This window comes from Cygnus olor, chromosome 23, assembly GCF_009769625.2.
Source record: "Cygnus olor isolate bCygOlo1 chromosome 23, bCygOlo1.pri.v2, whole genome shotgun sequence".
NCBI classification, from domain to species: domain Eukaryota; kingdom Metazoa; phylum Chordata; class Aves; order Anseriformes; family Anatidae; genus Cygnus; species Cygnus olor.
This window is the reverse complement of record NC_049191.1, coordinates 5,410,125-5,430,674: the sequence shown is the minus strand read 5'-3', so window position 1 is coordinate 5,430,674 and position 20,550 is coordinate 5,410,125. Positions and strand designations below refer to the sequence as shown.

The 20,550-nt window shown below is 45.5% G+C and overlaps 1 long non-coding RNA gene across 1 annotated transcript in view; it reads left to right on the top strand.

Annotated features, from left to right (window-relative positions):
* The window catches only part of LOC121058794, a 33,203-nt gene extending 16,187 nt beyond the window's left edge, over window positions 1–17,016 (top strand). The window contains exons 2-3 of the long non-coding RNA XR_005814357.1: window positions 14,092–14,287; window positions 16,331–17,016. This is a non-coding gene — a long non-coding RNA (uncharacterized LOC121058794). The remainder of the gene's footprint in view (window positions 1–14,091; window positions 14,288–16,330) is intronic.
* Window positions 17,017–20,550: the final 3,534 nt, after the last annotated feature.

Here is a 20,550-nt window from a genome sequence, read left to right as displayed (position 1 = left end):
AAAGAGCTTGCCAATGTTCATTGACTTAGAGAAATGCTAGCTGTATATTGCTCCATCCTATGAGAAGAGCTGGCTATTCTGGTAATGTAATCAGGATTTGCAGTCATGAACCAGGATTGGTCCCATTAGATGGATTTTAGGACCTGATACTGCTCTGTCAATCTTGCAGGTGTCTCTTCTGAACTCCTTCACAGAACTGGGCCCACAATCAAGCAATGATGCAGAAATATTTCTGGAGCTATGCATTCGCCTTTGAAGTAGTCACAGCTGGAGCTAGACTAACATGAATGTTTTCTCCTTAGGGAAAAGTTAATCTGTAAGTCCTAAGGAATTTTATACAGAGAGGTGGCATCATTGTCCTCATGTTATGAGAGGGGAAACTAGAGCAGACTGGCTGTGATTCAGCAAAGCACTAAGGCACCACGGGACATAAGCACATGCTTTCGTGTTTTGCTAAACTGGTACCATGCAGAGACATCATGATTTGCCCAAAGTCACACAGTGAGATGAAAACAGGAATCAGGAGTTCTTTGGACAACTACTGCAGCTATTTACGTTTGACAGGTTTTCTTTCTGTGCTGCCTAGAGGACAAGAAGCATTTTTCTTTATAAAACAAAAGCAAATGTGCCTTAGTAAATATTGTGAAATTCTGGAAAGCAGCTTTGTAGTCTGCACTGGGAGGTCAGGAACTGTTTCTCTAGATCAACAGCAGCATCAGTCTGTGCCAGGTTTTGGAAGAGTTTTTGACTGAGGTGACTTGGTGTTGCTGTTGTGAAAACAGATCAATCCAGAGCCTGGCACAGGCAGCCTGGCATCAATTGACTTGTCAAGAAGGATTTCTGGTGCATTTCCAGTAGAGATTCCTCTTCCTGCCCAAGGAGACAGATGGAAATCTAGACAAGGAAGGGAAATAAATCCTCTTGTTAAAATCCGCTCAACACAGGGCTGATCTAGAATCTGGTTTGTAATGGTGTTTTCATCAACAGAAAGCAGTTTTGTGAGAATGTCACCCCTCCAGCCCTGGGAACAGCATGCAGCCCACACACCCAGCCAGAAGAAACCATCCGCTTTGTGTGTTTGTGCCATTCCCTTGTGGCAAGAACTTACCCTTGGTAGAAGCCATTACCACGAGTGCCATACTCACAGCCAGTTTCTTTCCCATGTGAGTCAGTCCCTGACAGGGTGTAGAGAAAAAAGCATGGCCTTTGTTTCAGCGGATATGCGCCTACATACAGAGTAGTAAAATTTCTACCTGCAAAAAGAGACAGCCGATGCTTTTGTGCAGTGACATTAGTTTTCTTCCATAGGTAGTCAACAAAACAGAGTAAATGTGGCTGCAGTCTTCCCTGCTGTCCTCCCATGGCGTGCGGTAGTTTAAATAGCTCTTGGCCTTGGGATATGAAGAACTTAATCTTAATTCAGGGCAATGCGTTTTGTGGGGGCAAGCTAAAGCAGAATTTTTAGGTTCTTGTTCTTGTGATTGCCAGGGACTGACTGAGAGGGTCCTTTGTAGTTGTTTTCATTGAAGGATGTAGGTAATTTACCTCAAGAAAAAGACACTATGCACATTCTCATTTCATACCTGACAGAAAGCTAGGGCAAGATGAATACCTCCTAATAATGTTAGAAAAGTAACAAGTAGGTGAAAAAGCTTTTGCTCTCCTCATAAGTAGCTGTTAGAGGACAAATGTTTCTACAGTAGAGGCTTTAATACAGGAGATTATGGTTTTAAACCCTCCTGTTGGCTTAAGGGACCACTCATATGGCTGAGCTGTGGATGTCAGGAGCTCTGAAGAGTGCTGCTGAGGCAAAGATAGTACTGTTCAGCATCTGCATCTGCATTCTGCTTTGCAGATGCTGGGTCAGATCCCCCAGCCGGTGCTGAGCACTGCAGATCTGCTGGAGCTACGCAGCTCCACCAGTTGACATCTGTGAAGGGCCTGGCCTGCTCTCTGCAACCTGCCTCTTCTTGCCAGAGCACATAAGCACGTTAGATGCTTAATTCCCTCCTCAGGTCTGGCACTTGGCTGCCGTTTGAGGAAGAGGAGGCAAAAAAAACCACAGTAGTGAAGGAATAATTCTCTCAAACATGCTCTCTGGTGGTGCTAGCGTGCTGAGGCTGTGTGGGCCCGTAGCAGGGAGGCAGAGTCCTGCTGCCACTGAGCCCAGCCTCAGGCTGGACGTGGATCTGCCCTGCCCTCCTGGTTTAGGAAGCAAAGGTTTTGGAGGCTGTGTTATCAACAAGATGAGGGTCAGGAGAGAGAGGCTCTCTCTTTACCTGTTTTCCTCTCTTTTAGAGGATAACACAGCCTCTGTGGGACCCACAAATGTCTTCAGCCTTGGGGTGGCAGCATTCAGCTTTGCCTGCACTTCTGGGAAGCCCTGTGCTTGCTCTGCTCCTTCTAGGTGCCTAAATAGCTCTGGAAATCCAGCCTGAATAGCCTGGAGAGACATGGGCTACATGATGCAGTTCTCAGCAGTGAGACTCAAACTACAAATCACGAAGAAAATGAAATAGCAAGGACCACCTCACAGCAGGCACTCTAGAGACTTTCTGAAACTAAATTGCACAGACCAAGCAGGGACGCTGAGTGAGTGAATGCAGACAAAGCATAAGGCACCCAGGCAATGAAAGAAAGAAATGAAGCTAAACAGAGGTGGAGCTGCAGAAGAAGTACAATAAAAAACGTACTCAGATGCTACCTGTGGTTAATTCAGGCTGAGCTATGGGGGATCTCACCACACTCCTTTCTCCTTTTCTTCAAGTGCTTATTTACCCAGGTGGAACAGGGATGACACCCTCTTTATGAGAGCTACCAATAATTTTAGATCTGTTTAAACAAGTATTAGGGAGATACTGAGATGATAGCAGGGAGATTAGATGGTCACTGACTACCATCAGGAGATCTGAGCCTATGCAAATTCCTCCTACCGACAGCAGAGCTCTTCAGAATGATTTGAAATAAATATATTTTCAAACCGTATTTTTCCCCTTTCATAGAACTGGATGTTCACAGAAAGAACGAGGCTAAGCATTAAGACTAGGCTTGCTTCTGCATGGTGAAACTCACCGCTGAGCAAAATGCATGGGCAGAGGTGGAACCATTTGGTGAGTTCCAGAGGAGCAGAGCAACTCCGCGCTCATCTGTCCCTGTCGAGTGAGTGACGTTCCTTCCACAGAGCTCACAACAGGAGGAGGCTGTTTGCATCATCCCTGTGGGAAACTGGGAAGTATCGTGGCTTGGCTGAAAGACTCAGCAGATGTGCCATCAAGACAGTAGCAAAAATCCGATCTCCTGACTCCCAGGGTATCATCGCACATGGTGTGAACTACCTGCTGTTTGCAAAGGGCATCTTCTGTTCCCGTCAGCGTAAGCCCATGGAGCTGAAGGGACTCAGAGGTCGGAGAGGTTCAGTCTCACTTTGTCCAGTTAAGTGGAATCCATTCTCGCAGAAAGGGGCAGGCACAAGAAATGGGCTCTGAGGGAATAAACCACAACCTTGGTCTCTTTCCAGTGCCTCTCTAGTGTGAGGCTGTGCACCACAGATGAGTAATCTCACAATTTCAGTCTAGATCAGATGTCCACCCTGCCAGCAGGGTTAAGGCAACCTGGTCGTTTAGCCAGTAGCCCCAGAGGAATACGCTAGTTACGTCAAACCTGATCTGTTTGAGCTTTTCCAACACAGCAGAATAAGTTTAGCTGGGGTCATCTTTTAGCAGACACTTGGAGTGTGACTCAAACTTGCCTTTAAAAAGAGCCCCTTAACCGCTCTGCAGCTAGCGCTATCCTGCTGCATCTCACAGCCCTCTGCTTTTACTGTTGCCGTATTGACAACACAAGCACTTTCAGATTATTTATCCTGCCTGTGCTTTTTCATTTAACTTCTCACAAAGTCCATTACCCTCAAATGCCACTTCCAATTGGCATTTGAATTTAAGGTGAAATCTAGACCTTGTAAGAAACAGGTTATTTTGTTCTTCTTCAGATGGTTCTGTCTCCTACGCAGTGTCACTTTGGCTGATTCATTTATACAACCTGACAAAAATCTCCCAATCTTTCATGAACGACTTCTCTGAGAGTGTCACACTGAATTTGCTCAGTCGAACAATGTGTATCTACCAGTGAAGTGGAGAACAAAGTGCTAAAGCTAGATGGTGAAACCACCCCAAGATGATATTTCCTTTCCTGCCATATCTGAGGCTTTTTCCTTTATTTCTCTGTGTTGTCCTGTTTGTGTACATTGCATTGCATTGCATTCTTCTTACATCTCTTTCTTAGACTGATGTCACACTGACATCAGGTAGCCATGTGAACCAGGCCTTCTGGCCATCGTGTCTCCTCAGCATGGTAAATTTTAATGACAGGTGCCTCCACATTAAAAAAAAAGAAAAAAAAAAGAAAAAAGGATTAACTCTGGCTATCAGTGTGAACTCATTTACACATATAACCTCTGCCTTGGACTGCAGTGGAAAAAAAACCTCCACACATCTCAAAAGAGCAAAGAACAAAGTCAATAGTACTGGATTAATCACAGAATCACAGAGCATCCCGAGTTGGAAGGGACCCACAAGGATTACCAAGTCCAGCTCCTGGCTCCACACAGCACCACCCCAAAACCAGACCCGATGTCTGACCGCGGTGTCCAAACGCCGCTTGAGCTCCGGCAGGCTCAGGGCCATGCCCACGTCCCTGGGCAGCCTGTCCCAGTGCCCGACCACCTCTGGGTGCAGAACCTTTCCCTAACACCCAGCCTGACCCTCCCCTGTCCCAGCTCCATGCCGTTCCCTCGGGTCCTGTCGCTGTCCCCAGAGAGCAGAGCTCAGCGCCTGCCCCTCCGCTCCCCTCGTGAGGGAGCTGCAGGCCGCCATGAGGCCTCCCCTCAGCCTGCTCTGCTCTGGGCGGAACACACCAAAGGGCCTCAGCCGCTCCTCATACGTCTTCTCCTCCAGACCCTTCACCATCTTTGTTGCCTTCCTTTGGACACTCTCTAATAAGGCTTGGTTTGGATTAGGTAATTGTCACAAGATCTGTTGATTACCTAGAAATCCTCAGATCCCCTCCAAGCTTGCAATCCCAGCCCGATAATCCCATCAGCCACGGGGCACTCACTTAAAGCTCTCAGTGGCACCAAAGCGCAGGGGGTGGAGCAACAGAGTGGGGGTCACACGGCCTGGGGCTTCCCAGCGTCTCCAGTGACAGGATTGTGGCAGCGTCCCTTGACCTGTGCATGCCTACGTGTCAGCCCCAGTGCCTGCAGAACAGCTCGTGTCCACGAGGAGAGGAGGATGTGGGTGCCTGGAGGAGCACTTGGGGTTAGGCAGGTCCCTCAGCCGCAGTGGGAGCCCAGTCGGTGCTGGCTCAAGAGGGATTAGCTCCTGCCCTTCAGAGCATCCCTTCTCTGGGGAAAAGGCAGTAGGATGGACGGGCATGTGTTAGGTGCACAATTTGAGCTGTATCTGGGGTGCGCTGGGTAAATGAGGATCAGTCCGTCTGCAACTGAAGGGCTTTCCCTGCTTTGATGTAGCACAGCCCAGGCGCCGCAGGAAGCAAGACGGTGGAAGGGCAGTGTCTCACTGCTTTGTAACCAGCCAGCTCGTTTAGTGCATAAGATTATTTATTTTGATACATAATTACATGGGACTGATACTTAAGTCAGCAATTAATTAATCCTAATTGGATGTAAATTAATTAAGAACACAGTTTGTCAAATTCAGTTTGCTCTCACCCAACTCCATTCTCCCCTGGAGCAAAACTGAAGCTACTGGCCCCGGTCCAGGATGGCAGTACTGCTTTGCATGAGTATAACGCAGCCTCAGACCCAGCCAGCATGGCTACAAGGTGGAGCAGAGGCCTCGGGGTGAATATTACAGCTTCATGTTCATAGGGGGTTGCTGCAAGCTGGAGGAGTTTTAGGGGATACTTTCTTATAAGCAGATACCTGGATACCTGCTTGCAAGAAATGGATCTGGACAGCTGACTTAATATTGAGTAAAGAAGGGAATTAAGATAGTAAGAGCAGAGAGGTCAAACAGTCACCTTCCATATTTGATCACTGCACAAGCAGCAATCATTGTAGATAAGATCTTCCTGGCCAGGAGATATTAGGACAATGCAATACTTTATTCTTCCATGTATCATTTTGTCATTGTAATCCTTGTTTATATTACTGTTCCTATGAAGTTCAACTCAGTTGATTGTATCGCGTGCTAGATGTGGTTCATATGCAGCAAGAATAAATTCTAAACCACCTCATCTCCAGCAATCTTAAGATTACATTGACAGGGTGCGAAGAAAGATAGAGGGTGGAAGAATTATTATTTTTTTTCTTTCAACAAGGGGGAAATGGGAATATAATATGTACTAACACGGCATGCGGTCAGCAGGGGTGTGGGATGACAATATTCATTAGTTTGTAATCAGAGCGTAACATTTCTTACTGGGCTTCAGCTCTTTCAGTGTTAGGTGTGTTGTCCAGTGTGCAATCACAGGTCTCTCTGTAGTTAGAAGAAAGAGAGAGAGATGCACACCTTAGGTGGAGGAGAGTTGCCCTTCTGGAGGTGCTGGGCTCTCTGCTGATGACAGGAGCCCACACAGCTCACTTAAACTGCACAGCCCAGCGTTCAGCCAGCTCACGTGTGGTGAGCTGGAGACCTCCTGGCTGTGTACAAACGTTTACCTCTGAGGAAAAGGGGTGAAAGAGGAGCATTTGCAGCAAAAGGATTAATGGAAGATGCCTTTTGTTGGAACAAATGTAGATAAGATATTTCTGCTCTACAGCTACTACTGTGGAAATAGCTGTGCACTCTCACTCCTGCCAGCTTGTCTTTGTGATCACATATGAAGTGATCAAAGCAATGCTTCCACATTTTGGGTGGAAAATCGTGAAGGCAATCAGCACGTGCTCAGTGAATCAGACGTGTCCTGGATGCATCAGGCACCCAGCGTGTGCTTGGTCCGGGCACGAACAGTAGTGCTTTGTGCAGGATTTGTGGGTTTTAGGGAGCCTGGTTGGGGCTTCCGTGCAGCTGGACACAGGAAAACTCAGACAAAGGTCACATTTCTTTCATTTCTTTTTCCACTCAAAGAGTTTTGTAAAAGGTTGGCCACATGATGCATTTGAATGTAGGACAAGATGTTGTGAAATAATTTAATATCCTTATGTCCTAAAAGACCTTTAATAATTTGGTCTCCGAGGGACCACTTTTATTGATTGCTGAGCCCATCATTAATCTGTCCTTTTTTTATTTTTCATCACTCATCTAGAAGAGAATATTCTTGCAGTGTTTAGTAGGTATATATTCTTATTTAAGCTGTCTTCCAGGTTAAAGTTCTACAGGAGAAATTCTTCATGTTAGTTGTGATATATTACAAGATAAAATAAAATAAAGCAAAAAATTCCTACTTGGAGAATGTAGATTTTCCAGTCAGGCTTGAAAATCTGCTCCGCTTGTGTGCATTTCCAAAATATATCACTGCAGTGCCAATCATCTAAAGCAAGAGGGGGAAAAATGTCAGCAAAATTCACTAGATGCACAGAGTCATTGAACAGATTCATGGGCAGCCTACTGTAATGGCAAGTTTGCAGGGGCTATCAGAACTCTTTATACATCAAGCTAAAAAATGACAAAGAAGCTGAAAAGAATGATCTGTGCTCTGAACCAAAGGGTGGTTGAGACCACTCCACCAAAAGAAAGATGTAATCTTGTAAAAATATGTAGTTAACCCCACGGTCTTTGTCAGACAGGCATATCTATAGAGGAGCCACAAATCACCATGGAGAGGGATTGATTGATCTGTAGGCTTTGATAATGTAAATCTGTTTCATTTAAATCCACATTGGACCGTTGAACCTGAGGACACTTAGAAGAGTAACAAAACTGCCGGGTAGACCTGAAATAAACCCAGATGGCCAAACTCAATTACAAATTGTCAGGCGGAGACAGCCCCATCCGAGAGCATTCGAACACCTGACACGTCCTGGCTGCAAGCTTGGCATGGAGAGCAGAGCGTGGGGCCCCGCGCGGAGTCGGGGCTGCACGGCGAGAGGCAGGGAGCTGCGCTGCGGCACCGGGGCTCTGCGGGCAGTGAGTCTGTGTGCTGCAGGCAACTGGCAGCAGTTACTACAGAATCACAGAATCACAGAGTCATCTAGGTTGGAAGAGACCTCCAAGATCCCCTACTCCAACCTCTGACCTAACACTAACAAGCCCTCCACTACACCATATCACTAGGCTCTACATCTAAACGTCTTTTAAAGACCTCCAGGGATGGTGACTCGACCACTTCCCTGGGCAGCCCATCCCGATGCCCAACAGCCCTTTCGGTAAATAATTTTTTCCTAATATCCAACCTAAAACTCCCCTGACACAACTTTAGCCCATTCCCCCTCATCCTATCACCAGGCACGTGGGAGAATAGACCAACCCTCACCTCGCTACAGCCTCCTTTGAGGTACCTGTAGAGAGCGATAAGGTCGCCCCTGAGCCTCCTCTTCTCCAGGCTGAACAAGCCCAGCTCCCTCAGCCGCTCCTCGTAAGCCTTGTTCTCCAGACCCCTCACCAGCTTCGTTGCCCTTCTCTGGACTCGCTTGAGCACCTCCATGTCCTTCCTGTAGTGAGGGGCCCCTATATTAATGATAAACGCATGCATAAGAGGATGAGAGTAGACCTCTAGTCCTTCAGGTGCAGAGATGGCACGCTCACAGGGAGCAGATCGCTCACTGTCTGGGATATTTGCTATTAGGCAGCAATAGTCCTTGCTTCCCTTCCATCTTAAGCTGAGGACTGATCTTTGTTATGCATTGTCTGGGTTACTCTGGTTGCTGGAAACCTGTGCTTTTCTTTCCTTTCTCACAGTGTCTCGGTCTGGCCCCTCAGCTTTAACAACGTGTTATTAAAATGATCTGAGTCAGCTGTAGCTGTAATTCCCCTCGCTGGGAGCTTCTGTTTGCAAAATCTTGTAGCTCAAGTAAAATTTTATCTAAAGCTTTCAAACAAACAAAAAAAATGTAGGGGAATAATACCCAGTGAAAGTTTTCGGGACTTTGCTCCTTAGTCCTGCTGTAAACTACAGACTCTGTACTGGGGCTGGCTGCTCTGTGATACCGTAAGGAAAACGGGGTTGAGTCAGTTCCACTTCCAGCCATTTCCCCGTGAGCTGGTCCCCTCAGCCCCTCTGTGTTTCCAGCACGGATGCTCTGTGCATCTCTGCTGGATGTGCTCTCCCTCCTCCCTGTCAAATTTGGATACCTCGTTCTGAGTTTCACCACAGCCTCCAGCAAATCATCATGGCTGTCAGGTTAGTCAGCTAAGAAGAACAACATTTTAAGCTGTCATTTTTGACCCACTGGTTGTAAATACAAGCACAGCTTCACAGAGAGGAGATATAAAGCCTGGGTAAGTTATGACCTGCTTCACAGAAGTGCACTAAAGAGGTTAAAGTGAGTAACTTGATAAGGAGAGAAAAATGGTCCTAAGTTTTAAATGACTGAAGGGATTTTCAAAAAATGGAGTAGGAAATATTGCTGAAGAAAGCTGGAAATAACACACCGATACTAAGGACACCTTGTTCAACAAACATCTGCCTCTTGGATTGACAGAACTGGGTGTTTGGAGAGACCTGAAGAGCTCAAATTTACAGCAGACACAAACCACATTAAAAAATAGCTGGAACATCCTGGAAAGAGGGTTTATCAATGGCAGCATTGCTGAAGGTAAGACGGAGGTGAGACAAAGATCATAACAAATGCAGGACTTTTCATAAATAATTATTCCTTCTCGGGGCTACTCACTTAACACTTGTCTATTGTCAGCTCCATGTCCTCATCTGGTTGCTTTCATGGATGCCTGGACAGTGATAACCTCGTTTCTGTCCTCAAAGTCTTCATGTCTGGATCTGCAGGTTGGACTGTGGCAAGAGAAAGTGCAGAGCCATGTGTAGAGTACGGATCTCAGTACACTCACAGCTCTGCGTAACAGCAGCTTTCAGGATTTCCAGACGTGTTTGTTTTTTACTAGGTAGGACCAAAATCAAACCGGTTCAGAATAATCAGCAAAATAGGTATAAGAAGGATTAAAGAAAACTGTGGATGGGAATTTGAGAAGTTAATTATTTTGAATGACAAATACACATTTTCTTTTGGAAATGCTATGTTGATACTTCAGGAGAGCTGCTCATTTGGTTACTGTGTGTCCTTGTCGCTATTCTCACACACTGTGGAACTATAAAAGCCTCGAAGAGAAGAGCCCGTGTACCTTGCTAATACAAAAGTATCACAGCAGAGGTTCATCATGACAGATGGTGGTGAGAAGAGGGAATGTGATAAGAGAGGACGTTGATAAAAGGGAATGTTTCTGACTGGCGCTGCTCACAGGACAAAGGGTAGGGTGGAACAAAAGACGAAAAGAGGGTAAGACCAGGTCCCAGCCCGTCCCGATCTGCATTAACCCAGCTTTTATGGACCTCAGGCTCTGCATTGCTGATGCAGTCCAAGAGCAGCTTCAGCTTTCTCTCTCCCACACCTTGGTCCCTCCACTTGCTTCTGTCCTTGGTGACTCAGAGTAGTGAAATGGCCCAGCTGAAAAAAAAATATGAGAAAATGAAAAAATGAAAAAAACTAATGAACAACAAATGCCTTTTGGCAGGGTTTTTCTATTTTGGTGTCAGATTGGTCCTTTGACCGTCAGACTGCTACTCAAAACTGCCACCCCTTGATCAAATCACACGCTGCTTGTGATTTCACCCGAGAGGACACCTCTCCTTGCTGTAACTCTCCCGAAGCTATGAACTTGCCCTGGAAGGTCCTTCAGCTCGGTGTTCATCAACTCAGAACTGGCAGGATTAATACGAAGCCACTGGGATGTATCTGCACTTGGAATCTCCACTAGACTTAAGTAAATGGCTGCAGGTTTTGCTTGTCAGATTTTGTGCTTGCCAACCCCAGGGTGATCTAAACTAATCAGAAGGAATGAACTCAGAGGAGCCCGGCTCGCTTTGCCAATCAATGCCACTCAGAAGCAAAGGAGGGACAGGAGACTGAAGTCAGGTTGCGAGGTGTGCAGTGAGCCTGCTCCTGTGCCAGGAGCTGGATAGCTAACTCGAGTTCCTTTCTGCCACCCAGGGGCTCGTTACCAAGGTAGTGTCACTCCTGGAACCATCTCATAGATGAACAAAGCTTTTGCTGATTGATGCCTGATTTGCTCTGTGTTTATCAGAACTGAAACAGTAATAAAATTGCTTTCATTTGCACCAGGAGGGACTTGGGATGTAAACTGTTTCATGGTTTCAAGGAACCTTTTTACATTCTTCCCAGTAATTATGCCCAGGAGGGTAGAAAGCATTTGAATTGCATAAGACACATGCCATTGTACATGACAATTTATATTTTATAAAGCATTTCATAACCCCTACAGGAAAATAATGCTCAGTCTATATTTGTTTAAGTAGGGAAGCTAGCTAAAAGCCAGCTAAAAGAAACCGAAATATGGAATTCTGTAGTAAAATGTAGCAATGGAGAGGGAAAAGAGATAGAATTGATCTTCCTTTCCACTTCCAAATCTGAAGAGTTTTGGTTGCAGAACTAGACCTGGAAAACTGGAGGGAATACATGCAGTGTGGAGGAGGAGAAGTCGTTCCATGAGCCAACAGGGACACCGAATCCAGCTCCAGTCTTTGACATTTGTGAACAGTTTCCAGGTGTCTGGATTCCCACAGGAGAGCTGTCTTTGCACTTAGAGGTTTGGTGCTGGAGACTGAAGCTCTCTAACTTCTTTTATTTTCAGCAAGGCAATTTTTGTATGTGGTTTCGCTTTAGTATTTGTTTGGTGGGAGCTGTAATATCTCAATAGGTCAGGTCCCAGATTAGCCTGCCATTGGGGTTGGACAGCTCAAAGAAATGAGTTCAGGGGAGAAGTCAGGTTTGTGGTAACATCACCGTCCGTCTTCAGGGCCGTGTCCCTTAGAGCTTGGTGTAGAAGGTGGGGAAGGTGCCTTCAGCCTGTCCTCTGGCAGTCAGAGCCAGCGGCACGGCACATCTTTCAGGCCCAGCGCCTCTGTAAGCACTTTGTTGTAAGAAGCTCTCCCTCCCAGACAGAGACAACAGATAATGAACAGTGGAAAGTCACTTAAAGCAGGCACATTTGTGCCAGGCTGCGGAGCTGAATAGATGAGATCATTAGATGCTCTCCTGCGCTGCCCCTTGCTTCTGGGACACCCTTTCTGTCCTGCCTGCTATTATCCGTTACATGAGATCACACAGACCGTGGGGAGCTCCAGCCGCATTCCTGACCAGTGTGTCAGCAAGGAGCAAGCAACTCCACAAAATAAGTAGCTGCTCTGGGTCAGATGTTTTTAAAGGTGTTTCTTTAGGGCTTTATTCTTTCTGATTCAGGCTTTTAGTCTTGTCCCACAGGAGAGCAGAGAAATAACCTTCAGATTCATAAGTCTTTCTCTCCGCTGCTCCCAGCATTGTGTGTTTTCATCTGCCTTTCTGGGCTGACTGGGAAGAGCTCCAGTTTTAAGTATGCACGGTGTTATAGGAAGAGAAAGTGTTTTATTATTAGTTAGGTTGATATTGTGCAATTGGAGACAGAACAACCATTGTGGCAGGACAGATGACATCATTCCTACTGTCTGATCTGTGCCCTATAATGAATCAGATCCTGGCCTTCCAGAAATCTGCTATCTTTCAGAAATATTGAGGCAATGAAACTAATCAAAAGAAGATTGTCAAGGTTTAAAGAGTTTTCCCCTATTTCATAGTGCAAAAAGTCCTTGGAAATGCTACACAGGCTGTTAAAAAGGCAAAGAGAGTATTTCCTTAGTACTAAAGTACACATCAAAGAACAAATGCTCAATATAGTGTCAAAAATGGTGAAAGTTCACTGTAAATCATTCTCTATAATTCACTTTTTTAACAAGGTGCTGCGTGTGCTCTGGGGAGAAGGAGCTGTGTATTGTATAATTTCCGACTGAGGAAGGAATCTGTACTGACACTGGTGATGGCACCCTGTGCAAAGCTGAGATTTGATGGCGATTTAAATTAGGGAAAAATAAAAAAGAAGCTGTGAAAATAACTCGGGATGTGAACTTTTGGGGAAAAACATGCAATTTTATTATGTAGTTGTACATAATATCATTTCCAGAAGTATTAAGCTCCAAAAATGTATACGGTTGCTTTTACACTCTCCTAAGGCTGTAGCGTGATCACAGAGATTGAGTAAACACGATCCTGAAAGTTTCATCAGTTAGAAGTTACTGCTCTTTGCCTGACTTCCAGTAACTCTTAGTGCATTCCTAGTTCCTTGCAAATGCAATGCAAAATAGTCAGATAAACCATCTTTATGGCTTTGCTTTGCGGTCATAAGTAGTTAGAGCCACGTGCACAGGCAGTCAGTGTCCTGCTAGCAGGGGTGGAACCCACATGCAGAATGTAATTAGTTCAGATGCCCTTACTTCTAAATTGGGGCTTCGTCACTGTGCAGCTTTTTGGGATGTTACAGGAGCACCCGACAGGACTGTGGCTTTCAGAAGACAAATCAAATCGGATACAGAATCAGTGTCATCTGGGTGCCCAGACCCCTAGAGATCTAACTTCCAACCAAACCAGGGACAAATATGTTTGCTTCGGAGGTGGGCACCTCTGAAATACATCAAAAAGTCATAGGAGGTTGGCAGGGCTGGTAGGAGGTATTGGGAAGGTCTGGGTTTAGAAGCTCAGGGAGCACTGAGTTAAAAAAAAAAAAAAAGACTTTTCCTTATAAGTAGATTATGCTAAAAAGTTTGCTTTTTATTTCTTTTTTTTTCACTCTTCTGTTGAAAGATGAGGTGATGTAGGTGGAGAATGAAAACACATCTCATTAAAATTACCCTGTTTATAAAAGCAAATGCTGATGTTAAGCATTACCCACCCATTACAATCACCTTGCTTAGAAAACCAAATGCTGATATTAAGCATTAAAAGTAAAAGTGTCTGGTGCAAGAAGAGGTTATCTGTTGTGTCTGTTTAATCATCCCAGAAATTCTAGTGGCAAAAGGGACTGATGTAATCAGATTTAGAGTTTAACTTGCAATCTAATCCAAACGAACCAGGTTTCAGCAGATGGATGACAATATGTGCAGGAGACAGGGAAGAATAAAGCAACGTGCTAAAATGAAGATCAAATGTTGCAAAACCTACTTGAGTGAAACCCAGCATCTGCCAGCAGAGAGTGCCTGAGGAATCTCAGCACAGGATCGGAGACAGTTACAAGAAGTCAGGACAGAAATCAGGCACTGAGGTCATCAGGTAGGCTTGCAGAAACAAGCAGGCAGGTTTGCAGAAGTTGCAGAACACTTCCTGCGTAGGCACGTATGCTGAAATTGCAGCACTTGGAGCACTGTTGAGCCTGGGAGGACAGGCGGATGGTGCACCAGAGGCTGGTTCTCACCGGGTTCTTGGCAATTACAGTAGTAAGTGCCTTCTTGAGCTGAAGACAGAAGGACGTTGCATTTTTGTTAGCTCCTGAGATCAGAACCTGCTTTGCCTTCCTCTCACCTTTAGCATTTAGAGGACCTTAATTAATGTTCTCTACTTCTTCTGCTCCTGGCACCCTCCCCATAGCCAGGGTAGCCCCCCTCTTTCCATTCACTTTAGATCCCAGTAAGAAGGTTGTGAAGAGAGGGCTAGAGCCTCCATGATCACTCAGAGAATGAATAGGAATAGGTAACCCCAAGTTAATTAGTGAAGCTTGCAATTGATTGACACTCACTTTCTAACATTTCTTTTGTTCTTGCTATTGCCCAGCTGAGCTGTCTCAGTCACGTTGTGTTCTTGAGATTATTACTTGGAATGCAATTGAAACCGCTGAAGCTTGGGAAATCCTGCTTGCCAAGTGCTTTTTTATTTAAAGGAAAGAGAAAAGAAAAAGAAGGACAAGAGAAAAAGAAGAAAACGTTATAAGCTTAAAAGGAAGCTTAAATAAAACAATGTAGAGAACAAAAGGAAGAGATAATTGGGATTGTGAGGTTTATGGAAATCTTTTTTACTGGCGTTATCAGTACTCTACTAAAGGTTTCACGCATGCCTCTGAATTTTTCAGGAAGAGAGGGCTCCTCACAGTCGCAGACCCCAGTTTGGGTCTTTGGTATTATTACTGTCCTGGCGTAGGGTATTTTGGGAGCTGTGTGTTTGTTTCCTATCATAGCCTTCCTTCAGAGGTGTCACTTCAGGACCAAACTCAACTAGAACATCTGTTCCTAAATCAGTTGTGTGGATTTCAGTCATTTCTATTTGAAAAACAATCCAAAATCTTTGGCCTAATAACATCCTAATCTTGCTGAGGGCATCATGCTGTCCCTGCCCACTCCTGGAAGCTGCTGTGTGCTTTGTTCCCAGTGTGTAAGCGAGGACAGCAATCCTTCCTCAGCCTCTTTGGCCTGTTTAGATCGGAAACTCCTTGATGCAAGGATGTTTGTGAATGCCCGGCACCTCTCACAGCATGGACCTGAGCTGACATGGGTCTCAGATGCGCTGCTGTACAATAATTAACAGCATGTGATGGCCTGACTGCGTAGGACCTGCTTCTCCTCAGAGGAGTGACATGTCAATGGCAGGGAGAGAATATCATCATTACCACAATTGACTTTAACTCAGCTGTCCTCTTAATTGCCACTATTATTAGGAAAATCGACCCTGTCCCAGCTCCCGCTATTCCCTGCCGAAGGAGAAGATCAGTTTGTGTTGTCTGCCGCTGTCCTGGTTGATTTGACAGGAGGTCTCAGAGGTGCAAAGTGTTTCTCAGGCCCACCTACTCTGCCCCAAGGAAACTTACAGCTAAGCAGCACTGTGGTATTTTACAAATTGTGTTTAGCTTTTAATGATTTGCTAGAACATGCTTGATTAAAAGCCCGCCTAAATTCCGAACCTAATGAACCTTAAACTTTCACATTAGATACATTAATTACGGTGGTCCCAGTGGCATGATGGCACGGGAAAGTTATCCTGCCACATTAATATGAAAATGAAGGGTTGCTCTAAGAACTAAATTAAAAAAATAGACAAATAATAAGACTCTTGCTAAAGCTGTCGTGCCTCTGAATTAAGTTACTGTCTTTTGTTTTTTCTTTTTAATTAATCAGATGGCTGCAGCAGTAGCAACATCCCCAAAGGCATTGCTTACAAAGCCAGGGACTGATGGGAAGCAACAGAAATAACCAATGACTTTGCCATTGGTGCTTAGGTGCCACGGCAATGATGAACATGAGGTGCAAAGACAGATAGATCAATTTGCTATTCATTAATATTACAGTGTGGTGTTCTATTCTGATTTATGTCTTTTCGATTTATAAGGAAACGCTAATCGGTACGTATAATCAACTTACTGCACGGAGGTAAACACATCGATAGGTGTCAGCGAAGGATGCCGTGCACTGACAGTTCCGTCAGCAGCAGAACACCTTGGAGGACTCGGATTCCTGGGTAAGGCTTGTCAGTCCCAGGCCTCAGCATGGCTCCCGTGTGCCAGTGGGATTAGTTAGAGGATTGCCTATGAGCCAGGTTGCTGAAATAGTCTATGCTAAAAAAATAAAGAAGTGTTTGTCTTCCGTCAGAAATTTCAGTGTGAATTTCAACCAGATCGCTGCAGTGATTGTTTGCACTGCTGTCCCCTAAACATTGCTGTAAGTCAGGGAAACAAAGAGCAGTGTGAGAGGTGGGGTAGAAAAAGCATATTCTAAAAACGTTAGCAAAGGAAAACCTTAAATGTCCTCTTCGCTGTATGTCACACCTGCTATTGCAGTAAATCCTCCATCAAGGCAAATACGGCCCTCCCAGAATGAATCTTGAGTGAACGAAGAGCTACTTAACGTAGCTGGGAAGAGTCACATTCCCTCCGCCCTGCATTAATTAACTCCGTAGGCTCTTGGCTTTCCACTGCTGCCTGCAGGGTCCAAGCAGAGGTGTCCAGCTCAGGGCTAAAGGGGACGGTACCCTCACCTCGAACTCCTGGCCACTGGCTCTCACCTGCAGCAAGGCTGGGCCAGTCCTTCCTCACCGAATGTGCCTGGGCTGCTGGAGTTTGCCAGTCTCAGGGGAGATGTTCTTCTGGCCTGGAGGCAGCAGTGCTGCAAGCCACTTGAAGAGCCCCTCTCCTCCCTCCTTGCACCTCCAGTGAGTTACAGGTGGCTGGGTGGTGTAAATAGAGCCATGCCAATTTATGCTGCTTGAAAATCTGATCCTTGCTGCTGAAAGCACATTGACTTTCACAGGCACACTCTTCTGTGGCTAACAAGTGATGGTGGGTGTTTAGAATCCCATTACGGGTTCATTTCGGCACATTCCATATGAAATTGATTACAAATTCCACTGGAGCCAAGCAAAAGACTGTTAATTAGCTAATTATTGCCCAACATACATTCAAAAGGTTCACTCAGTTGCTTGAACTTTCACTTCATATTTCACGCATTTTCTGCATTGAAATTCGGCAGCATAATGGGACACACATTGATCCCAAGCTCTCCCTTTCATCGAGGCTGAACAGATGCCCAACTGCCAAGCTAATCTTCTGAAGACGAGGGGGCTGGTGCTTCACCCTTCGCTCCTAAGCCTCCTTCAGTCCTTGCCAACCTCTTTTCTCTTCTTGCTTCACTACTGACAAGCAAGGAAATTAAATTTGCATTAGTTTTTCTGTCTCCAACGGCAGCCCTCTTTATTAAGCAGTTGAAACCACACCAGTCAATGGAGCTCCTCTTGACTTTTGCCTTTGCTTCTCCAAGGCCCCGTTTGTCAATGATGTTGAATTCCTCTTCCTCCAAGATGAATACATGTTGCTTACAGGCGGGATTGAGCTGAAGTAAATCTTCATTGCCCTGTGGGATGGAACAATTCTGATTTTACTGCATGTGAAAACCCAGCCTGACAAGGAGACGAAAGCATTCCGCAACTCTCAGAAGCACACTTCAGCTTCCAGCATGTCAAATTTCCACCAGTTCTTCCACTTCAGATGTTCCTCCAGCCCTGGGCTAGATACCCCCGCTGGAGTCCATCTGCATTTCTTCGTTGCTACATCCTCACCTTGGTGCCCGTGGACTTTTTGGAGCTGTATGGGATCAGCACTGGAGGCAGATCTTTGTTCCCTGCAGGAGAGCTTTGCTTACCTGGAGATTGTTGGAGGCCGCCTCTGCTCCTGGTCATAGAAGAACATCCCACCACCCCTGATGTCCTCAGGGTTTGCAGCCATTGATTTCCCATTTCTGGGTTACTTTATTTGTGAGGTGTCCTTCAGTTCTGCCATTGATTCGCTGCCAGGGGCTTTTCACAAAACTCTAGTAGTGCTCAGGGCCGCATCCTCAAACAGCTCAGCTTGGAAGTTTGAACATGCCGGAGATCTTGCTTTGTCAAAAAACAGCCTTGTTCAAATGCATGAAGGATCATGAAGTTGCAGTGATGCCATTGAATTTTCATTTGAGATATTCTCTATTTTGAAATTCCTGCTTTGGGGAACCTGTACATAAGGATTCACTGATTAGATTGCTGTTCGGTGGCCCAGATGCTGTAAATATTCACACATTGCCATGGTGAAGACCTGCCTAGTCTGTTTATACACAAAGGGTGATTTATTCATTAGATAAATATGTAATTTTTTGGTTCCTTTGTTTAAAAATATTTCCACAGTACTTTCAGAACCCACAACAATGGAGGCTGTGATTTATCACTCGCATTCCTCTAACCAAAGAGAAGTTTATTAAAAAGATTCAGCAAATGAACCTACGCTTCTATCATTCCCTCTCCAAATGAAATCGAAGCAGAAGCACAGGATGAACTCGATGAGCTCTTTAAAGCACAAAAAGAGAGAGAAAAAAGAAGAAAACAAAAATGAGAGACAGAAAAAAAAGAAACCGGAGAAAAATAACAAAGAAAACATCAGCCAAGTGCACAGGGAGGTATAGCAAGGGCTATACTGAGGGATGGATACAGCTGAAAGGGGAATTTTCATCTCAGGTTCCTGTAATAGCCAACATTTGTTGAAAGCACAGGAGTGCTGACCCCCCCATCTCCTCCCTAACAATTCAGCACGTATTTTAGCGGGAGGTAGCTGTAATGCAGAAATGGAGAACAGGCAGAAACCTGCCTGGAACTGATTTGGCTGAGTGAGTGGAAGTTTCCACATAAAAGGGAGCAGAGAGCTCCTTGGGAGCAGGCACCTCCTTCCTCCTGGGCTGCCGAGGGCCAATCCCTTACCCAACACGAGCTACCCGGGCTGTTCCACCCAGAAAACCTGAGGCCGAAACGGTGCTGCTTTGTCATTTGCACTTTGGCAAGTTGTTCCAGTGCGTGCTTCAATCGCCGGAGGTAAGCACTCAGTAACTGGTGAACTCAGTTCCCACCTCAGCCTGACGTGGTTCAAGCCCCCGCTCATGCGGTACCTGCACCGAGCAGGAGGCTGGAGGCCGTCCCGAACGCAAGGGCTCTTTCCCCCCAGCTGAAATTTTGCCACTGATTTCCAGTGATGCCTGGAGGGACTGAGAGAGGCCAGGGGAGCCGTGAGGTGCTGTACCCCCAGGGGCCCAGAGGTGGGCAGTCCTCCATCTGCATCTCTGTCCTCCAGGGCTGGCTTCGTACTGGGCATGAAATGACCCCTGGACAAAATCCTGAAGTTGCTTGGGAGGGAGCAGCCCCACTCCCTGCTGTCCACGTCTGTGCCTTGTCTGGCACCAGAGTGAAGTGATGTGTCCGCCATCCCCGGGGAAGAAGTGGCATTTACGGGTGTCCTTCATTTTAAGGAAGGGGCTGAGGCAGGTCTTAGCCCTCTCTGCATACATCTCCCCAGCGCCCCCCGGCAGATGCCTGCAGTGCAGTGACGGTGGTGGTGTACAGAGCCAATGGGGGCAGAAAGGTCTGGGGGCTTGTAATGTTCATCCCTATCTAAAAGGGCTGCGCTGTTACCGTTTCCCACGTCTGAGCAGGAGACTGGGGTCTTTCTAAGCGGAAACAATAATTCAGTGCTTCATTGACAAGAAAATGACTGTCACTTCCACCAATTCCCAGCTGTGTCCAAAATACATTATGTCAAATAGCTAACAGTGTTCTCATGACGAAATGTGTTTTTGTCTAATACATAGATCATATCTGCTGGCAAAATGAATTCTGTCAAAGTCCCTTGAAGCCCTCTGTCAAATTAAAATATTTTTTCCCCACCTGAAGACAGATCTCTTATTCTGATGGCAAAATTCATTTGATCTGATCCTTTAAGCTTTTCTCCTAGAACATCATCATGTTAAAATTCCAAAGCCACTTCACAGAGAAAAGTAATTTCATCCCCTCTCCCTCCTCACTGCTATTGTTAGAGATCTTTTCTTAAAAAAAGAAAAAAAGAAAAAAAAAAACACCAAGAAAATTCAGACATAATAACGACGATTTTGCTTCTTAGAACAATTTATACAAAAAAACATGGAAAATTACAAAGCTTTTTTTTTTTATATTCCATGTTCAGGGCAGAAGGGTTGAAGAAGAAGAAAATCTCTCAAATAACAGCAGCAACAAGAATGAAATGCGAAATGTATACATATATA